Here is a 6,337-nt window from a genome sequence, read left to right as displayed (position 1 = left end):
TGAGATGCTGCAAGACCCTCTCTGCACCCACACATAGGTGTCCAGGGAGTGTGTGAATGTGTTACCGAACGCAAATTTGTGTACCCAACGCACAATGAGGCCAAACAAACTGAAACATCAGAGTTTGGAGCAGAGAAAGGCTTCTTACAGGGCCATGCAAGGAGATAGGTGGCTCATGCCCCCCAAATCCTGAACTTTCTGAAGGATTTCAGCAAAGCATTTTTAAAGGCAAGCTGAGGGAGGGGCATGGTTGGTTGGTGCAAACTTCTTGGTGTTGGAATCCTTCCTTCTTGCAGCTGTCCTTGTAGGTCGGGTCACGATGTTCCTGTATACCTCCAACAAGTCAAATGTTATTCTCTGTTCTGCAACTTTTTATCTCTGTTTGAATGGAGAAATGTTACACCCTTAAAGGTCAGAGCCTTGAGAATGGCTGTCATGTATATTTCAGGCTATAGGTGCCCTTCTTAACTTGAAGCAAAAGAAATAGAATACAAAGGTTAAACTAAAAGAAACAGATCTAGTATGGAGTCAGATTTGTTCTTCCCTGTTACAAAGGAACTATACTCCACAGAGCAAATCAAACCTCCAGGTACACTTTTCTGGCTTCCTTCTGTAGATACACTCTCTGGAGAAGCAGTTATTCTGAGAAGCAAGTTCTCAAAGAACAGTTCCCAGATCAAGCAAGCAATTGCTTTTTTTTTTTTTTTAACATCTTTATTGGAGTATAATTGCTTTACAATGGTGTGTTAGTTTCTGCTTTATAACAAAGTGAATCAGTTATACATATGCATATATCCCCATATCTCCACCCTCTTGCATTTCCCTCCCACCTTCCCTATCCCACCCCTCTAGGTGGTCACAAAGCAGGAAGCTGATCTCCCTGAGCTATGCAGCTGCTTCCCACTAGCTATCTATTTTACATTTGATAGTGTATATATGTCAATGTCACTCTCTCACTTTGTCACAGCTTACCCTTCCCCCTCGCCACATCCTCAAGTTCATTCTCTGGTAGGTCTGCGTCTTTATTCCCATTTTGCCCCTAGGTTCTTCATGACTTTTTTTTTTTTTAAATTCCATATGTATCTGTTAGCATATGGTATTTGTTTTTCTCTTTCTGACTTACATTGCTCTGTATGACAGAGTCTAGGTCCATCCACCTCACTACAAATAACTCAATTTCGTTTCTTTTTATGGCTGAGTAATATTCCATTGTATATATGTGCCACATCTTCTTTATCCATTCGTCTGTCAATACACACTTAGGTTGCTTCCATGTCCTGGCTATTGTAAAGAGAGCTGCAGTGAACATTGTGGTACATGACTTTTTGAATTATGGTTTTCTCAGGGTATATGCCCAGTAGTGGGATTGCTGGGTGGTATGGTAGTTATATTTTTAGGGTTTTTTTTGTTTATTTTTTTTTGTGGTACGCGGGCCTCTCACTGTTGTGGCCTCTCCCGTTGTGTAGCACAGGCTCCGGATGCACAGGCTCAGCAGCCATGGCTCACGGGCCTAGCCGCTCCACGGCATGCAGGAACTTCCCGGACCAGGGCACGAACCCATGTCCCCTGCATCGGCAAGCAGACTCTCAACCACTGCGCCACCAGGGAAGCCCTATTTTTATTTTTTTACGGAACCTCCATACTGTTCTCCGTAGTGGCTGTATCAATTTACATTCCCACCAACTTCCCAGTGCCAGAGGGTTCCCTTTTCTCCACACCCTCTCCAGCATTTATTGTTTGTAGATTTTTTGATGATGGCCATTCTGACCAGTGTGAGATGATATCTCATTGTAGTTTTGGTTTGCATTTCTCTAATGATTAATGATGTTGAGCATTCTTTCATGTGTTTGTTGGCAATCTGTATATCTTCTTTGGAGAAATGTCTATTTAGATCTTCTGCCCATTTTTGGATTGGGTTGTTTGTTTTTTTGATATGGAGCTACATGAGCTACTTGTATATTTTGGAGCTTAATCCTTTGTAGGTTGCTTCATTTGCAAATATTTTCTTTCATTCTGAGGGTTGTCTTTTCATCTTGTTTATGGTTTCCTTTGCTGTGCAAAAGCTTTGAAGTTTCATTAGGTCCCATTTGTTTATTTTTGTTTTTATTTCCATTGCTCTAAGAGGTGGGTCAAAAAGGATCTTGCTATGATTTATGTCATAGAGTGTTCTTCCTATGTTTTCCTCTAAGAATTTGATAGTGTCTGGCCTTACATTTAGGTCTTTAATCCATTTTGAGTTTACTTTTGTGTATGGTGTTAGGGAGTGTTCTAATATCATTCTTTTACATGTAGCTGTCCAGTTTTCCCAGCACACTTATTGAAGAGGCTGTCTTTTCTCCATTGTATATTCTTGACTCCTTTATCAAAGATAAGGTGACCATATGAGCTTGGGTTTATCTCTGGGCTTTCTATCCTGTTCCATTGATCTATATTTCTGTTTTTGTGCCCGTACCATAATGTACTTGATTACTGTAGCTTTGTAGTATAGTCTGAAGTCAGGGAGCTTGATTCCTCCAGCTCCGTTTTTCTTTCTCAGGATTGCTTTGGCTATTCGCGGTCTTTTGTCTTTCCATACAAATTGTGAAATTTTTTGTTCTAGTTCTGTGAAAAATGCCAGTGGTAGTTTGATAGGGATTGCATTGAATCTGTAGATTGCTTTGGGTAGTAGAGTCATTTTCACAATTTTGATTCTTCCAATCCAAGAACATGGTATATCTCTCCATCTATTTGTATCATCTTTAATTTCTTCAGTGTCTTATAATTTTCTGCATACTGGCCTTTTGTCTCCTTAGGTAGGTTTATTACTAGGTATTTTATTCTTTTTGTTGCAATGGTAAATAGGAGTGTTTCCTTAATTTCTCTTTCAGATTTTTCATCATTAGTGTATAGGAATGCCAGAGATTTCTGTGCATTAATTTTGTATCCTGCTACTTTACCTAATTCATTGCTTAGCTCCAGTAGTTTTCTGGTAGCATCTTTAGGATTCTCTGTATACTATTATGTCATCTGCAAAAAGTGACAGCTTTACTTCTTCTTTTCCAATTTGTATTCCTTTTATTTCTTTTTCTTCTCTGATTGCTGTGGCTAAAACTTCCAAAACTGTTTTGAATAATAGTGGTGAGAGTGGTCAACCTTGTCTTGTTCCTGATCTTAATGGAAATGGTTTCAGTTTTTCACCACTGAGGACGATGTTGGCTGTGTGTTTGTCATATATGGACTTTATTGTGTTGAGGTAAGTTCCCTCTATGCCTACTTTCTGGAGGGTTTTTTATCATAAATGGGTGTTGAATTTTGTCGAAACTTTTGCTGCATCTATTGAGATGATCATCTGGTTTTTCTCCTTCAAGTTGTTAATATGGTGTATCACATTGATTGATTTGCATATATTGAAGAATCCTTGCACTCCTGGGATAAACCCCACTTGATCATGGTGTATGATCCTTTTAATGTGCTGTTGGATTCTGTTTGCTAGTATTTTGTTGAGGATTTTTGCGTCTGTGTTCATCAATGATATTGGCCTGTAGTTTTCTTTCTTTCTGACATCTTTGTCTGGTTTTGGTATCAGGGTGATGGTGGCCTCGTAGAATGAGTTTGGGAGTGTTCCTCCCTCTGCTATATTTTGGAAGAGTTTGAGAAGGATAGGTGTTAAGCAATTTCTTTTGATACAAAGTAGTACTCAGCTTGGTAATGCACCATCCTATTAGCTTTGCCTCCTTCCCTACCTAATCTATTTTTAGTTCACTTCCACCCCCTTGAATTGCACTCCCTAATAAGGAGTAACATGTAAACCATTGTTTTAGGCCTGCGTTTCCTGGGAAGCTCAGGTCAGGATAATAGCCAAACATATTTTATTACATTATTATGCCTAAATATACATAACATATATAGCATTGTTTTGTGTATTTTAAACTTTTAAAGTAAATGTTATTGTACCATAAGATAATTCTGAAAGTTGTTTTGTTCAATCAACACTGTAGTTTGGAAATGTTCCCATGTTGATACATGGAGCTCTAATTCATACATGGTAGTTGCTATATATTATTCCAACGTGTGAATGTGTCATAGATAATTTATCCACTCTCCTATATATGGATGTGCATCGGATGCTTAGAATTCACTAAAATGTTGTTATGAATAATTATTGTTCTTATCTTTTTGTGCATATATGTGATAAATCCTCCAAAGTCTACTTTGGGAATTGTTGAAGTGTACACATATTTCAGTTTTCCTAGATATTGCCACATTAGTCTCCAAAATTATTTTATAAATTAAGTTCTTGCTGGCAGTTCTATTCTTGACAAAACTTGGTATGACCAGACTTTTTAGAAGACTTTATTTTTAGAGCAGTTTTAGGTTTACAACAAAATCGAGAGAAAGGTACAGAGATTTCTCATTTATCCCCTGCCCACACACCAGCATAGCCTTTCCTATTATCTGTATCCCCCATATTATCCCATTAGAGTGGGACATTTGTTAAAGTAATGAAACTACATTGACACATCACAATCACCCAAAATCCATAGTTTATCTTATGGTTCACTCTTTTTTTTTAATAAAATTATTTATTTATTTATTTTTGTCTGAGTTGGGTCTTTGTTGTTATGCACGGGGTTTATCTCTAGTTGCCGCGAGTGGGGGGCTACTCTCCGTTGTGGTGCGCAGGCTTCTCATTGCGGCGGCTTCTCTTGTTGCAGAGCACAGGTTCTAGGCATGCGTGCTTCAGTAATTGTGGCTCACAGGCTCTAGAGCGCAGCCTCAGTAGTTGTGGTGCACAGGCTTAGCTGCTCTGCTGCATGTGGGATCTTCCCAGACCAGGGTTTGAACCCATGTCCCCTGCATTGGCAGGCGGATTCTTATCCACTGTGCCACCAGGGAATCCCCACAGTTCACTCTTGATGTACATTCTGTGGGTTTGGATAAATGTATAATGACATACATTCATCATTATAGTATCATATGGAGTGTTTTCACTGTTTGAAAAATCCTCTCTGTTCTACCTATTCTCTCCTCCTCCCTCACCAACCTCTGGCAGCAGCTGATCTTTTTACTGTCTCCATAGTCTTGCCTTTTCCAGAATGTCATATAGTTGGAATCTTATGGTTTATAGCCTTTTCAGATTGGCTTCTTTCAATTAGTAATATGTGTTTAAGCTCTTCCATGTCTTTTCATAGCTTGATAGCTCATTTTTTAAATGCTGAATAGTACTTCATTTTCTGGGTGTACCGCAGTTTATTTATCCATTCACCTATTGAAAGATAACTCAGTTGCTTCCAGGTTTTGGAAATTATGAACAAAACTGCCAAAATTATCTACATGCAGATTTTTGTGTGGGCACAAATTTTCATTTCATTTGTGTTAAATACCAAGGAGTGTGACTGTTGAATCTTATGGTAAGAATATATGTTTCATTTTCTAAGAAATTGCCAATCTGTCTTCCAAAGTGGCTGTATCATTTTGCATTCCCACCAGCAATGTATCATGTTTCTGTTGCTCTATATCCTCACCAGCATTTAATGTTGCTGGTGTTCTGGGTCTGGGCCTATTAAGGTGTGTAGTGACATTTTAATTTGCATTTCTGTGATGACATATGATGTGAAACATCTTTTAATATATTATTTGCCATCTGTCTGTCTTTTTGGAGAGGTTCTGTTAAGGTCGTTGGCACATTTTTAAATGGGGTTGTTTGTTGTCTTATTGTTGAATTTTAACAGTTCTTTGTATGTTTTGGATAACAGTCCTCTATCAGATGTGTCTTTTGCAAATATATCCTTCCAGTTTGTGACTCATCTTCTCATTCTCTTGACATTGCATTTCACAGAGCAGAAGTTTTTACTTTTGACGAAGTCCAGCTTATTTCTTTCATGGATTGTGCCTTTGGTGTTTTATCTAAAACATCATTTTATGCCACACAAAAAAAATGGGTTTTATTGCTATACTACCGGTTATCAAGGTTTTCCTCTATGTTATTTTCTAAGAGTTTTATACTTTTGTGTTTTACATTTAGATCTTTGATCTATTTTGAACTAATTTTTTTAAAAGACATAAGGTCTGTGTCAAGATTCATTTCTTTGCATGTGGAAGTCCACTTGCTGAAGAAATTATCTTTGCTCCTTGTATTGCCTTTACTCCTTTTCAAAGATCAATGACTAAATTTATGAGGGTCTATTTCTACGATCTTTATTCTGTTCCATTGATCTATTTGTTGTTTCTCCAATACCACATTGTCTTGATTACTGTAGCTTTATAGTAAGTCTTAAAGTTGGGTAGTGTCAGTCCTCCAACTTTGTTTCTCTCTAATATTGTGATGGCTATTGGTCTCCATACAAACTTTAAATTC

This window comes from Delphinus delphis, chromosome 7 (genome assembly GCF_949987515.2).
Source record: "Delphinus delphis chromosome 7, mDelDel1.2, whole genome shotgun sequence".
NCBI classification, from domain to species: domain Eukaryota; kingdom Metazoa; phylum Chordata; class Mammalia; order Artiodactyla; family Delphinidae; genus Delphinus; species Delphinus delphis.
This window is presented reverse-complemented; position numbering follows the sequence as displayed.